This window comes from Lactuca sativa, chromosome 3 (genome assembly GCF_002870075.4).
Source record: "Lactuca sativa cultivar Salinas chromosome 3, Lsat_Salinas_v11, whole genome shotgun sequence".
In the NCBI taxonomy this organism is placed as follows: Eukaryota; Viridiplantae; Streptophyta; class Magnoliopsida; order Asterales; family Asteraceae; genus Lactuca; species Lactuca sativa.
Window position 1 is genome coordinate 270,961,672 of NC_056625.2, and position 24,388 is coordinate 270,986,059.

Consider the following 24,388-nt stretch of genomic DNA (forward strand, 5'->3'; position numbering starts at 1 on the left):
ACTCTTGATCTCTAATCGAATTACCATCTTCCAAGGGTTTTTCATATCGTTTTAGTCGCAATCTTTCTCAGAAAATTGTCCACGAGTCTTACTATTCGACCTAATGTTTGCATATATATATATATATATATATATATATATATATATATATATATATATATATATATATATATATATATATAGTTGCCATATATCTGATCACCACGACGTGGTGAATAGGCACCACTAGTGGTCTTCCATTAAATATCGTATTCTCTAAGTCAACTTATTGGTCGAGAATCTTCCATTTACCACATCGTGGTGGATGATCACCAAGTTGTGGTCTTCAAAAATTTGGTCTTCTTTTTCCTTTAGTCCACATTTTCTTGCTTCCAGCTCCTAGTTTGCTTCCTTTTTAACCCGATCCTATTTTGGTACTACAAAACCGATTTCAACCATAATAAGCACCTTATGTCCCAAAATAAGAATAAATGTAGCTAAAAGTATTAAGATAGTGTACGAAATATATGACTAAATATGCATATATCAAAATACCCCACATTTGTCTTTTTATTGCGCTCAAGCCAAACTAATTTTTATCATTATCATACCATCACATCAAAACCCTAGCTACCAACATCACACAAGACAATCCATTTTAAGCCTCTCCCTTACAACAAGACCGCAATTCATTTATTTGTGCCTAAATCCTAATTACCTCTCAGTCCTAAATACTTACGATCCTCACAAACGCTTTCCACTTCTTTTGAACAACACTCATTGTATGCATCCTTCCGAATCCATCCCCAAAAAATTCTCTTAACCTCATGGTATTTTTGGTTAAGCTCCCAAGCATACGTATGGAAAATTAACCCATAAAGAAAAATTACAATAAATATAACTTGGCACATTGCCTTATTCTTGAGTCTTCAATTTTTGAACTTTTCATCATGATATTTCTAGACCTTCATAACTTTGTATACTCTTATTTACTCAAACTTTGCAACTTTTTTTCTGTTTTTTTTTCTTCTTCTATTTTTCTCACTTTTTTTTCACTCAAAACTAAAAATCCTAAAAAAAATATGTTTAAAAAAGGGAACTTAACTTCAACATTGATTGGTTAAAGGCATTAGTCTAAAGAGCAATAACAACATAAGCTCTCTTGGATACATTTCTAGTACATGATGCTAAACATATTATGTTCCTCAACTAAGAAAGGTCGTGTTTTTATCCCACGATTTCACTAGGATATGGAAGCCACAAATACACTAGAAAATATATTGGCTCAAATAAACATTGAAATCATATCTGATCGTCCCACACAACACTAGCAACCTAGATCTCAACATAACAATACAAAAATTTCTAACTAGATTCAATTTTAGATTATTATTTCTGTAACGATGTCAATTTTCAAAACAATTTTTCATTTTTCAACAATATAAAAACTCATTCAACATTTTCAAATCTCATGTTCAACAATCGTCATCAAACAAAACATGTCCCAAGATCACAAATAAAATCCTCTGTCTGTGTGTAAGGATCATGTGGGCGCCTTCCCGCGATCGTCACTAGTACCTGAAACACCTAACACATAACACTGTTTCTTGGTGAGTTTCCCCAAAATACCACATACAACACATATTAGCCACTCGAGGCTATAACTCTATATGACCCCCTAGTCAATGTGTCTCAGTGGGACCTTTCAGTCCTAACTCTGTAAACTCTGAACCACATATAGCACAGAATCACATAGATATCACATCATATAAATAACATACAACATACTCTGTCACACAACTCTAATTACCACTCTAGGTAAACTATAGTAAGAAGACTCACCTCGGGTAACTCAGTAAATCTCGAACTTGGTAATACTGGTCTAGCCTCCGCCTAATCACATGGAATAATTACTCTAATCAATACAACTCTCAAGGCTAGACTAATCCCTCTCTAAGTTCTCTCAGAAGGGCAAAAGACCATTTTACTCCTCTTATGGCTCAAAGATCCAATCATTGACTAAACCCTAAAAGTCAACAAAAGTCAACCCTGCGGGTTACGCTGCGCGTACCAAATCTATACGTTGGGCGTACCCGGCGACTTCACATAATCGAGGAACGCGACCCCCTACGCTGTGCATACTCCTTTTGGTTTTGGGTCTTAAACGGTTAAGACACATGTCCAACTTTCAGATATGACTGTCCCTAAGCCTCTTATTCCATAAAGTCGGTGACTTTAAACCTTTGCATGGCTGTAAAAGTCACCAACACCCAAATCACTCTATTTCCAACATTTTGAAGCCCATAACTCCAGCATGGTCGGCTCTTAGTGACCAAGACTGGATTTTTGTGACATAGCAACCCCTAATGAGCTAACATCGGACAGATCTCGGGTTCTAGTAGGTCATCAACACATAAAGTTATCAACTTGGGGGACAAAAACCCTAAAACATCCCCAAACAAAGCACAACAGAAAAGAGAGAAAGCTTGGAGCTTTTTACCTTCAAAAGATGTCTTCCCTACTGCTAAACTCGGATCCAAAAGCTTGAGCTCTAACTCCTCCTCTTCCTAAATCTTTCTCTTCACTCAAAAGTCCAAGAATGCACCAACAAGCCCTCCAAGTCACTCTCTTTCTATATGAATGAGATCTAGGGTTTTGGGGGTTAAGTCTCTGGAAATGGTGGCTAGAAAAGAGGCCATAATGGTCTTTAAATAGGTAGCTCTCAAAAGATTAGGGTTTCATGTCTGGGCCGGGTACGCCCCACATACCGGGCAAACCTCCATGATCGATACGCGCACGAGTACGCTGAGTGTACACCCCAGTACTCCCCGTGTACCCGTCATCCACTCTTTTCCTTTAGGGACCAAAAATTGACAATCGCCCAAAGATTAGGGTCCATAAAGCATACCTCATTTGGGATGTTACAATTCTCCCCCACTAGAACCAGACTTCGCCCTCGAAGTCTTATGCCGCGAACAGCTCCAGATGCGGCTCCCGCATCTACGACTCCAGCTCCCAAGTCAGCTTGGACCCTCTCCGATGTTGCCACTGTACCTGAACCAGGGGCACCTCCTTGTTCCTCAGAGCCTTGATCCTCCGATCCATAATTGTGACTGGCCTCTCAACGTAATTCAGGTTCGCATCTATCTGGATATCCTCCATCGGCACTACTGCCATCTCATCGGCTATACACTTACTCAATTGGGACACACAGAAGGTATCATGAATTTGACTCAACTCAGCAGGTAGCTCCAAACGATATGCTACCCTGCATACCCTCGCAATCACCTTGAATAGACCAATGTACTGGGGCCCCAACTTGCCCCTCTTCCTGAATCGGATCACTCATTTCAAAGGAGATACCTTCAGGAGCACAAAATCTCCAACCTGAAACTCGAGCTCGGATCGTCGCCTATCCGCATAACTCTTCTGGCGACTCTAAGTTGTCAACAACCTCTGTCTGACCTGTTGTATCTGCTCTGTCATCTGAAGCACTATCTTAGTGTTGCCTATCACTCGCTGCCCTACCTCTCCCCAACAGATGGGGGTCCGACACCTCCTCCCATACAACAACTCGAAAGGAGGCATACCACTGCTCGAATGGTGGTTGTTGTTATAGGAAAACTCAGCCAACGGCAAGTACGTGTCCCAACTTCCTCCGAAGTCCAACACACATGCTCGGAGCATGTCCTGAAGCGTCTGAATCGTCCGCTCACTCTGTCTGTCCGTCTGTGGGTGGTAAGCGGTACTGAAATGCAGCCTCGTGCCGAACTCCTCATGGAACTTCTTCAAGAACCTGGAAGTGAAACGTACATCGCAATCTGACACAATCAAGATCGGCACTCCATGCCGCGATACCACCTCTCTCACATACAACTCTGCCAGCCTCTCAGCGGAAGAGCTCTTACTGATAGCAAGAAAGTGAACGCTCTTCGTCAGCCGGTCGACGATCACCCAAATTACATCGATACCCCCTCGCGGTTCTCGGCAATTTGGTGATAAAATCCATAGAAATTTGTTCCCACTTCCACTGGGGAATCTCAAGTGGCTGCAACTTGCCATGCGGACGCTGGTGCTCGGCCTTAACTCTGCGACATGTCAATTACCTCTTGACGAACCACGCTACATCTGTCTTCATATAGGGCCACCAATACTCCCTTTTCAGGTCCAAATACATCTTAGTGGCCCCGGGAGATCGAGAATCTCGATCTATCCTCCTCCTCCATCAGTATGGCACGTGCCCCACCCATGAACGGCACCCAAATCTGACCCTAAAAGGTCATAAGGCCTCGGCTATTGGTAACGAACTCAGATATCTGCCCGATCACCTACTCTCTCTTGCGGTTCTCTGGTCTCACGGCCTCTGCCTGTGCCCCTAGAATGGTATCCAACACCAGAGTCATCACCTTCATCCTCATACATATGTCTCGTATCGGCGCACTCTCCGTCCTCCGGCTTAGGGCATCGGCTACAACGTTAGCCTTGTCCGGGTGGTACAGGATCTCACAATCATAGTCCTTTACCACGTCTAACCATCTCCTCTGGCGCTATTCAAGTTGCGCTGATCCATCAGATACTTCAAACTCTTATGGTCAGTGTATATGGTACACCGAAGCCCATACAAATAGTGACGCCAGATCTTGATGGCGAACACTACGGCCCCCAACTCCAAATCATGGGTGGGATATCTCACCTCGTGAGGCTTCAGCTGCCTCAACGCGTACGCTATCACATTCCCTCTCTGCATAAGCACCGCACCCAATCCTGATATCGATGCGTCACAATACACCAAAAAATCCTCCATCCCCTCCGGAAGGGCTAACACTGGGGCTTTGCATAATCTCTGGCGAAGAGTCTCGAATGAGGCCTGCTGCTCTAGACCCCAACTGAAAGCCACGCCCTTCCGAGTCAACCTGGTGAGAGGAACGGAAATCTTGGAGAAATCCTTGATAAATCTTCGATAATAGTTAGTCAGCCCCAGAAAACTCCTGATCTCGGTAGGGGATCTCAGCACCTCCCAACTCATCACCGCCTCAATCTTGGCCGGGTTGACCAATATCCCATCCTGGTTAACGAGATGCCCCAAGAACTGGACCTCTCGCAACCAGAAATCGCACTTGGAGAATTTGGCGTAAAGCCTCTCCGATCTCAAAACTCCGAGAATCTCCCTCAAATGCTCCTCGTGCTGCTCTCTGGACCTTGAATACACTAATATATCGTTGATGAACATGATCACTGATTGATCCAACATCGGCCTGCACACCTTGTTCATGAGATCCATGAACGCTGCCGGTGCGATGGTGAGCCCAAAGGGCATCACCACAAACTCGTAATGCCCATAACGATTCCTAAACGCCGTCTTCTGGATATCCTCGTCACGCACTCTCATCTGATGATATCCAAACCTCAAATCAATCTTGGAGAACCAAGACGCTCCCTGCAACTGATCGAACAGTTCATCGATCCTCGGTAAGGGGTAATGGTTGTTGACTGTCAAATTGTTCAACTCCCGGTAATCAATGCACATCTGGTGTGAACCATCCTTTTTCTAGACAAAAAGGATCGACGCTCCCCACAGCGAACTACTCGGCCAAATAAACCCCTTTCCCAGCAACTCCTGCATCTCTGGCGGCACAAGGCGATAAGGTGCCTTGGCAATAGGCGCCGCTCCCAGAACTAAATCGATACAAAACTTCACCTGCCTCTCGGAAGGCACACCCGACAAATCCTCGGGGAAAACGTGTGGGAACTCTCGCACTATCGGTATATCACCAACCGAACTCGGACTCTCTACGGCCACTCGTGTTTCCATCACATAGGCCACAAACCCACTACAGCCCATCTGTAGACTCTACCTCGCTCTAGCAGCCGAACAAAATGTTGACCCAGTACAGGTATCCTCGCCGCAAACCATAAGCACTCCCCACTAGGGTCTCATATGGTCACCAGTTGTTGCTCGTAGTCGATGACCGCTTCGAATCTGCTCAACCAATCCATGCCCACGATGACACAGACATCCCCCATCGCAATCGGGACCAGATCTATAAGGAAATCGACACTGAAGATCTCGATTACATATCCTCGAATCACCTCAGTGGCATATACCACTCGCTCGTCAGCTATGGAAACTCGAAGGGGCCGACTCAACTCCTCTCGAAAGATATTGATGTGCTGACTAAATACTAAAGACACGAAAGATCGACTCGCACCCGAGTCAAATAACACCAAAGTAGGTACATAACTCACACGAAAAGTACCTACGCATATCATAATATAAGCACAATATCTCAAACTCAAGATAAATAGATGAAAGAATACATACCATACACAACATCGGGCGCTATGCGGACCTCCTCCGCTGTCAACTGGATGGATCTCCCGCGAGTCTTTGGCGCCTCAGCCTTCACTGACCGACTCTCAGTAGTTCATACGGCAGTAGGGGCAGATCCCTGCGGTGCTCCCTGTGTCGACCCCCACAGCTGGGGACACTCGGACTCCCGATGGCCATTCTGGTTGCAATGAAAACACACTGCAAATCCCTTGGGGAAATCCTTAGCCATATGCCCCTCCTTGCCACACTTGTAGCAAGACCGTGCTCGAAAAATCCCCTCGTGGCTCTTGCCGCACTTGCTACAAGTGTGGCCCTTCTGGTTCCCTGATCTCGAATTGGTGGGATTTGCCCGCTTGGCTGTCGGCTGAGACTGTGCCAGTCGTCGATCCCTCCCCTAAGACTCCGCATCCTCCCTGGACTGAGTCTCGAGCTCAATCTCCCTCTTCCGAGCATTCGCCTGGAGCTCAGCGAATGTCCAGTACGTCGATTTTTCCACCAACTCGCTAATGTCTCTCCTCAGTATGCTCAGATATCGACTCATGCGTGCCTGCTCAGAAGAAACTTGCTCAGGGAAAAACATCGCCCTCTCGTGAAACATCCTAGTAATCGTAGTAACAGACTCAATACCCTGCTTGAGGGTCAAGAACTCCTGGGCCAACCGTTCCCTTTCCACTGGGGGAACGTACTCATCTCGAAACATAGCGGTGAAGCTCTCCCAGGTCACCGCGGCAAGCTCTGCAGAAGTGAAGTGCATTGTCACAAACTTCCACCATTCCTTCGCTCCCAAGCAAAGCTGGTTCAGCGCGAACCGTACCCTCAGATGCTCCGGACATGAACACGTGTAGAAGCACCCCTCAATGCCAAAGATCCATCTCATCGCAACTATCAGATCTTGAGTCCCATCAAACTCTGGTGGCTTCGTGTTGCTGAACTCTCGGAACAGCAACGAGTCACCCCCTGCAGCCTGGCAGCAGCGACGGCTATGGTGGCCGCACCAACAGCAACATCAGTAAGAGCAGCGTACCACTCATCAAAAGTCTCAATCAGCATGGTCTTGATAAACCCAAACATCTCTGGTATCTCAGCTCGGATGGCCGCAGCCACCTCCTCATGAATCAACCTGTGGATCTCCTCATCACTGACACTGCTGCTCTCAGGTGTGTGGTGTGTCCCAACCATGATGCCTCTGAAATACAACATAAAAATATTAGAGACTCACTCGAGTGTACTCACACTCGATATCTCAACCCTACTTGCTCCCTAGTACCCTAAGGATTCTTACTTGGACTACACACTGATCCGGTGTCTTCAGTAGTACGGGCCCTATACTACTGACCATACCACATCAATATTCACCCCAAGTCCTCCTCCTAGGATCCCAGTTCATAGGTACTCTAGTCTTGCTATGCACAAGCTACTCTCTAGCAGACCTCTCGTAATCTCCTCGCTGCGACCTACTCGCTCTCAAGCATCTCACAATAGTAGTAATCTCCTAGGCTATGGCATCACAATTCAGGCCACTCAAGTCCTAACATGAGTACCTAGCCTATTCTAGCATGCATAACATATCATATCGTATCTCATAACACATAATGTAACGGTATTTTGGGAAATCGCCGTCGGGCGCTGGCTGATCGTACACACTGCTCTGTTTTGCTCGTTTCAAAACCTTTTACTCTTTTAGAAAAATTGTTTTATTGTGAAAAAATTTCTCAAATCCTCAGTTTGAGTTCGAATACGCCCGAAGGTGCATCCGAATCCCTCAAACCAAGGATTAGATACCAACTTTACGACGTAAATTTTCAAAATAATTTTTCATTTTTCAACAATATAAAAACTCATTCAACATTTTCAAATCTCATGCTCAAAAATTGTTATCAAACAAAACATGCCCCAAGATCACAAATAAAATCCTCTGTCTGTGTGTACGGATCATGTCGGCGCCCTCCCGCAATCATCACTAGTACCTGAAACACCTAACACATAACACTGTAAGCATAAACGCTTAGTGAGTTTCCCCAAAATACCACATACAACATATATTAGCCGCTCGAGGCTATAACTCTGTATGACCCCCTGGTCAATGTGTCTCAGTGGGACCCTCCAATCCCATAACTCTGTGGACCCTCTGGTCCTAACTCTGTGGACCTTTCGGTCCTAACTCTGTAAACTTTGAAGCACACATAGCACATAATCACATAGATATCACATCCTATAAATAGCATACAACATACTCTGTCACATAACTCTAATTACCACTCTAGGTAAAGTATAGTGAGAAGACTCACCTCGGGTAACTCGGTAAATCTCAAACTCGGTAATACTGGTCTAGCCTCCGCCTAATCACATGGAATAATTACTCTAATCAATAAAACTCTCAAAGGCTAGACTAATCCCTCTTTAAGTTCTCTCAGAAGGGTAAAAGACCATTTTACGCCTCTTATGGCTCAAATATCCAATCATTGCCTAAACTCTAAAAGTCAACAAAAGTCAACCCTCCAGGTTACATTGCGTGTACCAAATCTGTATGATGGGCGTACCCGGCGACTTCACAGAATTGGGGAACGCGACCCCCTACGCTGCGCGTACTGGGATTACACCCCGCGTAAATCTCAGTTTCGTACTCCTTTTGATTTTGGGTCTTAAACGGTTAAGACACACGTCCAACTTTCAGATCTGACTGTACCTAAGCCTCTTATTCCATAAAGTCAGTGACTTTAAGCCTTTGCATGGCTGTAAAAGTGACCAACACCCAAATCACTCTATTTCCAACATTTTAAAGCCCATAACTCAAGCATGGTCGGCTCTTAGTGACCAAGACTGGATTTTTGTGACATAGCAACCCCTAATGAGCTAACATGGGACAAATCTTGGGTTCTAGTAGCTCATCAACACATAAAGTTATCAACTTGGGGGACAAAAAACCTAAAACATCCCCAAACAAAGCACAACATAAAAGAGAGATAGTTTGGAGCTTTTTACCTTCAAAAGATGTCTTCCCCACTACTTAACTCGGATCCAAAAGCTTAGGCTCTAACTCCTCCTCTTCCCAAAGCTTTCTCTTCACTCAAAAGTCCAAGAATGCACCAACATGCCCTCCAAGTCACTCTCTTGCTATATGAACGAGATCTAGGGTTTTAGGGGTTAAGTCTTTGGAAATGGTGGCCAGAAAAGAGGCCATAATGGTCTTTAAATAGGTGGCTCTCAAAAGATTAGGGTTTCATGTCTGGGCCGGGTTCACCCCGCATACCGGGTAAACCTCCGCGATCAATATGCGCACGAGTACGCTGAGCGTACACCCCAGTACGCCCTGCGTACCCGTCATCCACTCTTTTCCTTTAGGGGCCAAAATTTGACAATCGCCCAAAGATTAGGGTCCATAAAGCATACCTGATTTGGGATGTTACAATTTCAAATCTTTCTAATAATTTTTTTTAAATTCCTAGCCATTTTTTTCAATTGTTTCAGTGTGCTTGCATTCATAAATTCATCCCCTACCCCACACTTAATTCATTCAATGTCCCCATTGCATATTTGAACAATCAAAGAGTATAAAAGTAAAAAGGAGAAATTGAAATAGACTCCCCCAGGGTAGTAATGGTGAGATCGAATTCTGAAACTTGTATGGTCAACATCTAATATAATGGATGGAAATAGTACTTTTGGACTCTTTTCTTGTGAATGTAAATGTGTCGTATTAAAATAGATCAAAGAACCGTCTTCAAAAAATGTGTTGAATCTTAGCCACGACATGGGAAAGCAACACTACGTTGTGGTGTCGAGTAAGAAGTTGGCATGATAGCGAAAAATAAGAATGCCACATCATGGTCTAATGATGCCGCATCTTGGGAATAGGACTAACGGAATTCAATCATGATAACAACAAATACCACAGCGTGGAGATGATGGCTACATCGTGGTGACTTCTCAAAATGTCATTAGGAGCCAAAATAATGCATCTTTACTTCTTAATGGCTTAGGACCATTCCCAACCTCTTCTTTTTGTAAAATTCTTTAAAACTCTTCACGTCATCTGGTAAGAACCCCACACTTATTTAAAAATATGGTCTTCAATTGTAGTCTTCCAAGATTCTCTCGGCTTTTTCATTAATTAAGGTCCTTCACTGCTTCACTTTCTTTCAACACTACAAAATAAGATCAAAAGACTAAAGAAACACATGATCATTCGGTTGAACTAAAACTAAAAATAAAAACAGAACTAAAACTAAAAAGAAATCAAAAGGAAAAGAAAATTAACACTCTCAAAACATCGGGTTGCTTCCCGAGAAGCGCTTCTTTTTGTGGAGTCGTGAGCCGGACTCCTTCCCACTCTACGTTGTTGTAGGTGGGAGTGGGATCTTCCTTCTCTCCTTTCTCTCCTTCTAAATTGTCTTGTATGCTTGGACCCTTCGAACGTACACCTTCTTCCAGTTTTCTTTCTTCATTTGATCATTGTTTTCGTTTCACCCCCTTGCTTTGTTTATTCATCTTTGTAATCTTCTTCTCATCCTCTTTATGATCTTCCTTGTCTAACTCCATTTTGACAATTATTGACTCCTCTAATTCTTTACCCATATCTTCATCATTTATCTCCCCTTTGTCACCCGAATCAACTTCTTCTTCATCACATGCTTCTTCCACTTGACCCTTGGGTGTAGTGAACGCGAACACTACAAATGTCATGGGAATTAAAGCTCTTGGTTTGGAGCACTTTACTTCTGCAACCTGAGGCTTCTCCTAAGCTTACAACTCTTATTCCATCAATTTCTCTATCTCATCTAGCTCGTTAAGATTTTCTTCTTCCAAATCATTCACCCTTAACACTTCATTTCTTGGCTTTTCATAATTCACTTTTTGATTCATTTCAAAAGTGATTTTTTCATCTTCTACCCGAAGTGTGAGCTTTAAGTCATGAATATCAACAAGGGATTATGTGGTACTTAAGAATGGTCTTCCCAAAATTATAGGCAGTTGTTCATCTTCTTTCATATCCAATACCACAAAGTTAACCAGAAAAATAAATTTAATCTTCAATGATCCCACGTGGATTACTGATTGAGTGATCTGCCATTAGAAGGGTCATCCTTGTGCTTTTTAGTGGTGGTAGTGTTGGATTAGTGTCTAAGTCCATAACTATTTTGGTATGTACTTGACCCGATGGTGCATGGTCCTTTTGGGTTTCCTTCACCAAAGCAACTTGATAGGATGAATTATAGAGAGAAAGGATTAAATATGATTTATTAATATATTACGAGAATAATATATTAAAGGAGAAATCATATTGTTTAATTAATATTAGTCAATAATTAATTGGTAATTAATTTTGTAACTAAAAGAGATTAATTAAACTTAAGGGACTGAAATTGTAATTATAAGATAATTGCAATTTGGGCCATGGATTGTCTTTTATTATAAGGTGGACGAATTCTATGGGGGAAGCCCATATGAAATCGTCCAAAGGCTTTAAGAAAGGGCTCCATGGGTTGCTTAGGGCTTAAGCAACCAAATTAGGGTTTCCATGTTAGATAACCCTAGTTGTCTCACTATATATAGATCCCTTAAGGACCAAAAACGTGGCTAAGCAACCTTCTAGGGTTTCACACGTTTTTGGGCAGCCTCTAACCTCTCTCCTCTTCATCCTCTTGCTTATGGTGTTTGTGAACCATTAGAGGAGTGACACTTGTGATTCTAAGCCTTCCAAAGTCAATTCAAGGAGGAATTGGGATTGTTATTGCTACATAACAATCAAGGTAACATTATAAACCTATTCTAATATCTAATATGATTACTTGTATGCTATAATTAGGGTTTATAGTCTTGGATAACATGCATGTACAATAGAGAAACCTAGATCCAAGCATTAGGGTTTGTATGAGCACATAGGATGTTCTTAGGACCAAAACCCAACAGTGGTATCAGAGTCTAGACTGGTTTCAATTGTATTGATGCATTGTATATCTGAAAAATTTGATTTTTGGTGTTCTGGAGGCTGGACTCGCCGAGTCCATAGCTGAACTCGCCGAGTCCATGCAGACTCGACGAGTCCAAGCCTGACTCGACGAGTCAACTCGTCAGATGGGGATATCTTCACGATTTCTTGCTGTTTTTGCTTATGGATAGTTACCTTATCACCTTAGATCAATATAAATCTGATTTTATGATATATTTGACTATATTCTTGATCTAATTGAAGATATTTATCAATTAATAAGATAATTGTTTCCTTATGTGATAATTGATTAATTATTTTGACTAAATTGATAAATTGTTTTGCAAGAAATCGTTAAATAAATCAAATGTGGATAATTATGTAATTAAATGTTAATTTAGATTATTTGTTATTTGATCCTTATGCTTTGAAAAGTTTCATATTTTCCCTTTTAGGTTTTATAGTTTAAATTTGACCTCAAAAGTTTTGTTGTTTTGAAATTTAAATAGTTAAAACCCTAATGTTTTGAAAAAGGTTTCAAAACTTGCCCTCAAGTTTTGGAATTTCAATTTTGATTAATTGTTTAATTTTGATGTATATTTAAATTCTAAACCCTAATGTGTTGAAATGTTTCAAAACTTGCCCTCATGTTTTGGAATTTAAAAGTTGATTAAAAGTTTAATTAGGAATGTTAAATTCTAAAACTCTAGTATAGTTTTGAAAAAGTTCAAATCACACCCTTATGGTTTTATTAATTAATTAAGGTGTATAATTAATAGAGATTTAATAAATCCATAAAAGTTTAGGTTTACAATTTAATTGAATTAAGAGTATAATTGTTAAATTAGACCACCTAGTATTTTGAAAGTATAAAATACACCCTATACTATATATAACATTAAAAGTCTAACATTATATATATATATATATATATATATATATATATATATATATATATATATATATATATATATATATATATATATATATATGAGTAAAAGTCAGTCTTACCGTTAGTAGGCCTCATTCACGAAGCTAGTCTATAAAGGGTGTTTAAGGAAATTGCCTATAAAATGGCGATTGAATGGGTATCCACTCTTACCCACCGCACTCTTGACTAGTGGAGGGTCGTTAGCCGAACGGGTAGGATAGGACGAAACCTTCCATTATAAGTATAATGAATTATTAAAGTAACTGAATGTTTTCATAAAATTCCCAATCTTAGTTACTTAGGCAAAAGTGAATTGATGCAATTCCATGAAATTACACTTTGTGCCCTTGCGAAGACGTTAGTGGAGCGTGTGTGGTTTACCGGCACACTAAATGGTTCTAAGCAAAGGTAGCAAAGGGTGACTCAATGTTTGTCATAGTTCGGTGGAGCGTGTGTGGTTTACCGGCACATCAAATAGGTGACTGTAACATGTGAGGGCACCATGTAAGTTTGCATGGTTATTCACACCCGCTTTGTGATCCTCGGCATCCCAGTCACAAACTAGAGGGGCATATCGAGATTTAAACATGCCATTGAAAGTTCAATGAATCTCAAAGAATCTAGGAGTTTTCATAGATTTAAAACTTAAATTCCTTTTCGTTTTTCGTGGTGGAAATTAGTGAATCGTCATTCACTTACCTTCAAATATTCTGCAATTAGGGTTACGGCATCCCTCTCCCGAGTTGTAGTATATTGTGTTGGGTCCTAGCCTTAGTATCTCATTTGGGTGATTTACTAAGGACTCAATCAATCAACTAACTTGAATTTGTTTTTCTCCCGTTTTGTATATGTCAAAGTTCGACAACTATGGTCTTCCCAAATCCCGTGGAACAAGCATTCCACATGAAGATGGTATTCCACGATTCAATCGAGGAACGAGAAATCATGCTTCACTTCCTCCTCCTCCTCCTATTGTTCTCCCCAACCGACAAGATCGAAGAATTGAAAGGTTCAATATCACTAAGGCCCTATTGGAAATGAAACATGAAGATGGTAAACCCGTGTGTGCCCACGTTCTAGGAATGAAATCACACATTGATAGGTTGATAATGTTGGGTGTGTCATTCCCAGATGAGTTGGCTGTAAATTGGGTTTTGCAGTCACTTCCTAAATCATATAATGAGTTTAAAAGAAAGTATTATATGATGGATCATGATGACAACCTCATTGATCTAACTTACATCCTCATTGCTGCTGAATCAGAAATGATTTGGCGAAGCAATGGAGCGTATTTGTTGGAAAAGTCAACCGACCATGCTTCCGAGGACGTTCTAGGAGAACCGACCTGCGTTTACTGCCAAAAGAAAGGGCGTTGGATACAAGTCTGCCCAAAGAGCCTAAAGAGTCCAGAAGATGGGAGAGTCAAAGAGTATGGCTGCACTTCAGGTAAAATCCACTATCTAACTCCATTAAGTTCATATTCATTAATTCTTAATACATAATGTGATAAGATTGAATTTGAATGTTTTACAGGATCGGTGAAAAGAAAGGAAACTTGGTGAAAGAGCAAGATGAATCTAATCACAAGGAATGGATCTTGATCGCATGGATTTGAAGATTAGATTTTGAGCTTAGATAGTTATGATAGAGTTGTTAGAAATTTTTCTTTTGAAATACATAGTTTTCAATGGATTTTGCATTGTAAGGACAAATATTTTCCGCTGCTTTTATAAATAAAGTAAATTTTCGTTTGACCTATTTATTTATTTGTTTATTTCCTTGCAATGAAATCATTATAAAAATTGGTGTTTGCATATTTCTACAACAAATGGATATGATTCTTATTTATGGTGTTTATGGAAAAGTCGAGAATTTACCAAATAGGGAGAGTTTCTCATCGCCCAAGTTTCAATTGGACAGAAACTTGGAATCATGCAACTTGTTTGTACGATGAATGAGAAATTTTATATTTGGAAATTAGACTAATTCATTGACAAAGTGTCAAGTGAAAGACTAGGAGATCGAGTACACAAAGGTGTGTGTTAATCAAGCCCACCATAAGAGTAACAATGATATTCGTCATGACTTACTAAATGTTTAGTAAATATGATTATACTTACAAGATTAAGTGTGATTATGAATTGATTGAAAAAGGTTTAAATCAATAAGCAGAACGAATAAGAAGAATCAAGTAGGCAGAAAGATAAACGTTTCTCCATTCTAAGAAGAAGGGAGAGTAGCTTTTATGCTTTATGATAGGTCTTAATGATTAAGAACCATATCTCAATTGATCCTCTAAGTGAGTCTTAGTACAATTGTATGTCTAAGAAGAGGGATCAAGAATTGAAGAAATGGTTAAATCAAGAAGTCAATCATACTTCGTTCCAAAACAAGTCTTAAAGTCAAGATTGTGACATTGAGTGAAAAGTATTAAGAAGGTTTGTAACATTCATCAAATGTGGAAAGTTGTGATGTCTTGGATAAGACAAAGACCAACTAAGACCAATTTATGAAGTGTTTTGATAAAAACTACACTAACTCTTGAATATTTGTTTGTCAATAAATGTTTTGACAAGAGAATCTTATATGTCAAGGAGTCAGTGGGAGTCTTAATGGTCTTGAAAGGTTTCAACAACAAATCAAATAAACCTTATCGATCATCACTAGCACACGAGTTAAGGTTTACAACCTATCGTGTTGACATTATTTTGTTTCCGTGCCAATCCAATCGAGTTAATTATGCATGTGAGTCCTATGAGTTCTCATTTAAACGCATAAAAGGCAAAGCACCTTAATCAATGAAAGGTACATTGATAGGAAAGGGTGAGCTGCTTAACTACTTGGAAGATATGGTGGGCAACTGTGCTACCATAAGGCAAGAAATCAAGATTAAGAAAGTTCGGTCCATATGAGTTTGAATTTGTCGTAAACTTTGGTTTTAACAAATTCACATGGATAGGAACACATAGACCGTTTAAATCTTAGTGCCATAAGATTTCCTCCTTCATGAAAATGATTGTGAGGAAATGCTTTCACTAAGAAAGATTTTAAGAAGATAGTGATTGTAAAATTGCATTCTCGAATTCGATTATGGTTACGATATCCCTTTCCATGATTTGAATTGTGAAGTTTGGCAATTAGTCTTAATTGTTTAGACACACATATGAGCTATCTAAGGCAAATGTGTATAAGTTTAAGAGGCCTTGATAAAAGATTATCAAAGCATTAAGTATTAGAAACATGGACTTAAGAAATTCAATAGGTATTGTTTTTCTAAAAGTTAAGATGTTTATGAATACATGTCGAAGCTAATGGGAGCATAAGTGTTATGTTTTATAATAATCATCATGATAGTGGGAGCATAAATGTTATGATTGTATGATTATTAAGGAAAGTATTGCAAGTTGGCAATATTAATTATAGAAAACAAGAGTCATTCTTTGCAAAGTTGTAAGGATGGAATAGTTGTTTTGCTATAATTAAAGGAGAGAATATTATGCTTCATTTCAAATCTAAAGGTTTAGGTTGAGAAATGTTAATAAATTTAGTCAAGGGTACATAGTGTGTTCTTAAAATTTCGATTATTATTACGGCATTCCTCTTCACAATTCGAATTTTGAGAACATAGCAAATAAAACATTATGCGTCGTGTCCCATACGCTTCGGGTATAGGATCGATTGCAAATGCTTTAATGTTTGACCATTCTAAAATTTTCCAAATGTCTAGCGCATTTAGAGGGAAAAAGGACTAGAATCGGTTTTGACTGAAATAATTAAACAACTATCAAAGGACAATCCAAAGTTCGACGAGGATTGGTCGCTTGTGAGTAGTTGGAAGTATAGTATTGGAAAATATGGAAATGTTTCCATATTGGATGGACAATATCGACATTATCATGAATTGAAAAGATTCTATTAAGAATGAGTTGTCATATGGAAAATATGGAAACGTGTCCATATGGGGAATTGAATATTGAAATAACTATGTCTAGATTAGAAACCTTTATGCAAAAGGATGTTCAAAGGAATGTACTTTGAGTGAGAGACATCATATCTAAGGAATTGTCTTGTAACAATCTCCGATAGAGGACTTTGTAATATCATTGACAATAGTCTTTGTGACTTTGGTGCAGTGACATTACGAAAGGATAGTTGCATAGAATGTTAGAATCTAGCATATTCTATAAGTAGCAAGAATTTGATATTCTTTCACTTATGGAAAAGGATTTGGAGTTGTGAAATGAGAAAGATTGGAAATGTGTTCAATTTGATCTATTTCACAAAGTAAGAACCATAGGTAAACATTGTGTGCATGCTAGGAGCATGGGACAAGTGTTTTAATTCAAGTTAGAAGTTGATTAACCGAAACGACAAATAATGAGTAATCAATATGGTGATAAATAAAAGGCGTTTTATTTATACTCAAAGGTTTGAGGCCATATGGGATTAGTATTATTCTTGTGTTTCACATTTGCATGTTTTGACTTCCAGAATAATTGAGTTTATTAAGAATAATCGAATTATTCAAACGAGCCACAGTCGTTCATATGTTGGAAGTAGATATGAATGAAGACTGTCGTGAATTGGTGTGTGGATTGTCTAAAGAGCATTAGACATAAGCAAATGTTTGCTGCAACGTTCATGAGTACTTATGAATGTGATTTGAGCATTGGATTAAACCCACGCTCACTTGGATCACTCCATGAAATTGTATCACGAGTGATTAGTGAGACGATAACATCTTATATTCTTGAAACCGAGATGTGTGAGTTGTATCTTATAAATCGGTTGCACATTAATAATATGTAAACGCACTAGTAACTTGGTGTTATAAAACATATTGTTGTGTGTGATTTGGTTAGTGAGTGCAAGCAAGCATTGTATCAAAGTTTATCCGTTCCTTTTTATCCAAAGTAGGATAAAAGCGATATCTTTGGGCCCCTCGATGATTTAGTGATGATAAACGTAAATGCTCGGCCGGGCTAGGGCTAATTTGATTTGTTCAATTAGTCAGTCATCATAAATCGGGAATCGAGATATAATACAAAGAGAATGATTTGAAATCATATCTCATATGATATCTAGAACGGAGGAATATATGATACCTTATCTAAGGACACGCGTATCTGATATGATCAGAGTTGACAGCGGCTTTGGAAAGCTACGATTGCAGATCAGGATCTGAAGTCATACGCATAATAGTTATTATACTTATCCAAGTGGGAGACTGTTGGATTAGTGTCTAAGTCCATAACTATTTTGGTATGTACTTGACCCGATGGTGCATGGTCCTTTTGGGTTTCCTTCACCAAAGCAACTTGATAGGATGAATTATGGAGAGAAAGGATTAAATATGATTTATTAATATATTACGAGAATAATATATTAAAGGAGAAATCATATTGTTTAATTAATATTAGTCAATAATTAATTGGTAATTAATTTTGTAACTAAAAGAGATTAATTAAACTTAAGGGACTGGAATTGTAATTATAAGATAATTGCAATTTGGGCCATGGATTGTCTTTTATTATAAGGTGGACGAATTCTATGGGGGAAGCCCATATGAAATCGTCCAAAGGCTTTAAGAAAGGGCTCCATGGGTTGCTTAGGGCTTAAGCAACCAAATTAGGGTTTCCATGTTAGATAACCCTAATTGTCTCACTATATATAGATCCCTTAAGGACCAAAAACGTGGCTAAGCAACCTTCTAGGGTTTCACACGTTTTTGGGCAGCCTCTAACCTCTCTCCTCTTCATCCTCTTGCTTATGGTGTTTGTGAACCATTAGAGGAGTGACACTTGTGACTCTAAGCCTTCCAAAGTCAATTCAAGGAGGAATTGGGATTGTTATTGCTACATAACAATCAAGGTAACATTATAAACCTATTCTAATATCTAATATGATTACTTGTATGCTAGAATTAGGGTTTATAGTTTTGGATAACATGCATGTACAATAGATAAACCTAGATCCAAGCATTAGGGTTTGTATGAGCACATAGGATGTTCTTAGGACCAAAACCCAACAGGTAGATCGATATTTTTGTAAAATGAATATGGAATAAAATTAATGCTATCCCTCGAATAAGCTAAAGCATTTATTGAAGTAGAATTGCCAAATTCACAAGGCAAAGTTAATCGGCCAGGATCTTCCATCTTTATTAGCAATCCATCAATTATTGCAGCTGAACATATCTGATTAAGCACGATTGTGGATGCTTTCTCCAATTCTTTTCGGCTATTCATCACATATTTAGAAAACTTAGGAAGCTTAGCCATGGATTTGAGGTATGTAGAATTAATTGAAAGAGATGGTACTTGTTCCATGAACTTATTCTCTTTTGGCTCCTGGTTATGCTTAAGAGATCAAGATGGGAATGGAAAAAGAAGGCTGGTACGAATTTAAAGGAGTAGATTTTTGGTTTTCCAGTAACCACGACATGGTAACTCATTAGAACTCGATTCTGATTTTTCTTTTTCTGCTTCGGCCTTCTTTTCTTCCAGATATGGATCAGGATGTATAGTAGTTGTATCATGGATCACTAATGGCTCTAAATGAACTTCTTTTTTAGTGTAAATTGCCATTACATGATGTTGTGATTTTGGATCGGGATTTGTAGGAGGTAACCTCTCGTTAACAAGTGTTGTTAAGTGCCCAAGTTGAGTCTCGATCTTTTTGATGGAAGCTTGATGATTTATCATGGTAGAATCATTAGAATCATGCCTTTTTCAGAGGCTTCCATAAACCTATTAAGCATTGACTCAAAATCCATCTTCCTCTCGGGTAGTGGTTACTTTTTGATATTATCCTCGACCGGTTTGCCTATGCTTCTCGTCCTTTTGCTTCTTGTACTCGTCATAAAGGCAACCACTCCTTTTTTGGCTTTCTCCAATCTTCATCATATTTATCAGCACTAGAGTAAAACACCTGCGCTTTCTTATTCCCGTGCTCATCCAAATTGCAATGCTTAGTTAAATGTGGCCCATTGCAATTGTCACATCTAACTCTTATAGCATGTATAGATTGATCCAATTTTGTCATTCTTTGATCCATATTTTCTAATTTTTCCAATACTGCTTCCATGTTCTGGTTCCCTCTATTGCCATTTCCCCTTATAATATCTTCTCGTGAATTACGATATTCTCTCAAGTGCTTTGCAAATTCTTCAATTAACTCTTTAAGGGTGGTTGGCTCTTTCTTTGTTATTGGTCCTTGAGAATCAAGGAGTTACATTGTTGTAACACTCACCCCATCATAGAAAATAGAGACCTCTTTTTGCATGTTCAAGTCATGTTGGGGACAATTTCTTAAAAGGCCTTTGTACCTCTCCCAAGCTTCGTATAATGACTCTCACATTTCTTGTTGAAAGTTGGCTATCTTCTTCTTGAGTATAGATATCTTGGAGGGAGGACTAAATTGCTTGATAAATGCTTCATGAAGGTTATCCCATGTCCTTATTGTTCTAGGAGCTAATGACTTCAACCATATCTTTGCATCTCTAGTAAATGTCACGTGAAGCATTCCTAGTAATACTGCATTTCTTGAAACATTTGGGACATTTAAATAATTAGCAATGTCCAAAACATCATCAATATGCTTGAAAGCATCTTCATAATTTTTCCTGGAAAAAGGTATGTCCTTGAGCATTAATAAAATGTTCTCCTTGAGCTCAAAACCCCTGTCAGCTGGAATCTCGGGTGGCACAAGACCTGAACCGTTGTCGTTACGCAACCTTTTCTTATACTCCCCCATCATCATGGTCGTGATATCTGCCATCTCTTCAACCTCACTTTATCTCGTCTCCTGAATTTTCATTGTAAATGCTTTTGGTTCGTATCCTACTTCCTTACTATTTGGAGTCTTTTCAAAAAGTTTGAAATCTTTGGATTGGAAAGTGCACTACTAGAAAAACAACCTTTTACGACGCGCAAAACACGACGCTCTTTGATTTATGTTACGCATTAGAGAGTGACATTAAAAAAGTGTCATCTCTTCAAAAATTTTAAGGATTTATGTCGCGCATTACTGAGTGCCTTTAAATTAGTGTCTGATGTAAAAATATTAAAAACACGGAAGGCACTTGTGCGTCATCTGTGAATGTCGTTTTATATTTTTTTTAAGAAACGCGCGTGTCCGAGGGAAAATGAAATCCCCCAAAATTTTGAACACCCGCCATCCTCCCTGTGTACTCTCTACACCCGCCAAATCGATTTCATTCTCTCCCTTCCTTCTCTCTGCAACCCCTTCCTCTGCGATCGACTTTCACTTCCTTCTCTGTGTAAACCCTAATCAAACATAACGCATTTGCAATGGTAATGTCTTCTTTCACAAAATAGACGATTGAGCGAAGAACTAGGGCTTCTGATGAATCGAACATCACCAACAATGATAGCTACCCATCATAATTTGTTTTTTCTCTCGGACTCCACCATTCCAACATCGCACCACAACAGCGCTTGCATCTGCTGCATCTTCTCCAACATTGGATTCTGGTTCTGGAAAGCGCTTGCATCCACCTTCTCGTCTCTCCCCCTCCACCGTGTCTTCTCTCATCTCTCTCCTCCATAGATGGAGATTGTCGGAGACATGAAGGGAGTAACCGAAGGAAACCCTAAAACTACTCTGATTGCATAAACACTTCTTCTCCTGCGACTTTAGGTAAGTCTCTCCTCCATAGAGTATAATTTCTGCTTTCATGTTTTTTCATCTTTAATCTTTTAAACCCCTTTCTTGTTCTTCTTTCAGTGTTAGAATTTATCTGGATTTAGCTCTTTGATTTTATAAGATCTTCATAAATTGTTCGGGTTTCTTGATTTTTGGAACCTGCATGTTTATTTTCCTTCCCAATCTGGGCATTTTTATCTGTGATTAGTAAACAAATTAGGGTTATGATTCTTAAACATCTAATCCTTTTGCCTTTGTTCTTGTTCTTAATGTTTTTCTTTTTTAGAAAATTCCATCGTCTTTAGTTCTTGATCTTGACTTTGAAGACACCCATGTGTTGTTTAGTTGAAATTCAGTTTCAAGATCATGATTCTTCATTAACTAAATCAACTTGTCAATCTTACCCTGAAGTTGCTAGTGCTGGAGAAAATTACCATTTAGCGTTTGAGAGTTGGAATTGAAGATATGGAATGGAATTGAAGCTCATTTAGTTGCAATAATGGTCACATCTGTGATCTGTTATTGCTAGGCAAAATGGGTCCCAATCATCAATTACAACAGCAAGGGTAGTGCCCTATGCTTCTTCAGTTCCAATTGAAGGTTTAGTAAATTAAAGCTTTAACCAAGGTAATCATCTGGGGTATCAAAGTTACTGGGATGCAACATATGCACATGAATTGACAAATTTTCGTGAACATGGGGATGCTGGTGAAGTTTGGTATGCATATCTAATTGACTATGACATATACCTTCTTTGACAAGATGCTTTTTTGTATGACTTTTTAAATTCTTTCTAAAGGTTTGGGGCAGATGTCATGGAAATGGTTGCTTCATGGAAAAAAGGACTATGTGCTGACATTTCACAAAGACATTTACAAATTCAACATAAAATTGATGACTCTAAGTCTGTTAGTCAAGAGGATAAAGATTTAGCAAGATGGAGTGTTCTTGATGTTGGAACAGGCAATGGGCTACTTCTTCAAGAGCTTGCTAAACAGGGGTATAGTATTATACATAATAACACTTATTCCTCCTTTTGGTACGATGATAATTGATAAATCATTCTTTATTACTTTTGATGTTAGTATAAATAGGTTCTCTGATCTCACTGGAATAGATTATAGTGAATGAGCAATTAGCCTTGCTAGAAGCCTTGCTAATCGTGATGAATTTATTGGTATCAAACTATTGGTTGATGATGTTCTTGATTTTTTATTTACTCATAGTTAATGTCTATTGGTAAGTTACAATTTGCATTTACTCATATTTAATGTTTTTTATTTTTGATTTTACAGCTCCTGATATACATCGATCCAACAGCACAAAGTTCCAGGGATATGCTTGGTATTGACACTCGAGGTTGAAAACTTCAACGTCATGTCAGGGATAAATATAAATTTATTTCAAGTTTGGTCCATTATACCCTTGGTTGACATTTATAAAAAACTTCCTGGAAGTTACTAAAGAAACAGTCGTTGCCACCTTTGTGCTATTCATCAGGTGTTAAATGGCTTCTACCAACCTTGGACATGGCGGAGTTGGCAGTTCCAGAGTTGTTACCGGCTTGAATTATTTATCTAGTTCAGTTGACTGGCTCGGGAGAGAGATGCTTGAGATGCGACAAGGTAGAACATGATGATGAAAGAGTGAGTGCAAGTTCCTTTTCCCTTATCATAACTTTTCTTATATATCATTCATAAAATTCTTATATATCATCAGTTGTTATTGATAATCTGTTCATGTTGGATTTATATTGCAGGAAAGTGAACCAGAGATAGTACATGGTGTGGGTTCTGAAGCAAGGCATGTTATAAGAACAACAACACACCCGGTCTTCTTTCTGACTCTGTCATGTAGAAATCGATTGCATCACTTATTCCCTTATTCTCTTGTGAGTATAAAAAATTAGCTACATCATTAACCTAATTTGTGAATTATTGATTTTATTAATTGTTGGAACAGGGGAAACTTGGGGAAACTTGTGATTTCTTTCTTAGGTATCTAATTGCTAATTTTATAGCTACATCATTAACCTGCTACGTACGGTTGCTATTTGAACTTTGAAGTGTTTTCTGCCTTTTTGACCATTTTACCCCTGCTCTGTGTTTTGCTTAGTTGTTGTGTTTGTTGGTCTCAAATTTTTTCCCATGCTTTTGGAGCTGTGTGGAGCTTGCTGCCACCTTTTGGAGCTGTGTGGAGCATTCTAGGTGGTTGTAATGATCAGTCTAAACAGGTTTGGAGTAATGAATTTTCAAGAATTAGCATTTTTCATGGGTTTCAACTACAATCTGTTATTTAATTTTTATATGATATAAAGGCTTAACATGGGTTTCAATGTTTCATGCAATTTAAAAAGCAAATTAAAACAGAGCTTTGAGAATTTAATATATGTACATATGGTGGTCAAATGAAGTTGTGTAAAAAATGTTATATGAAATGGATGTGGGAGTATTATGTGGATGCTACAACAGGTAGGTAAGCTTCAATTTCTACCTTTTAATTTCTCTCATAAGTTGAAAATTTGATTTCTAGTTTCCATGGATCCAACCTT

The 24,388-nt window shown here is 39.0% G+C and overlaps 1 non-coding gene and 1 pseudogene across 1 annotated transcript; both read left to right on the top strand.

The window, feature by feature from the left end:
- Positions 1–20,458: 20,458 nt before the first annotated feature.
- Positions 20,459–20,565, top strand: LOC111908677 (small nucleolar RNA R71). Its single transcript, XR_002855950.1, has one exon. It is a non-coding gene; the product is annotated as a small nucleolar RNA R71 (small nucleolar RNA).
- Positions 20,566–22,336: 1,771 nt separating this feature from the next.
- LOC111908673 (uncharacterized) lies at positions 22,337–23,615 on the top strand (annotated as a pseudogene).
- The last annotated feature ends 773 nt before the right edge of the window (positions 23,616–24,388 follow it).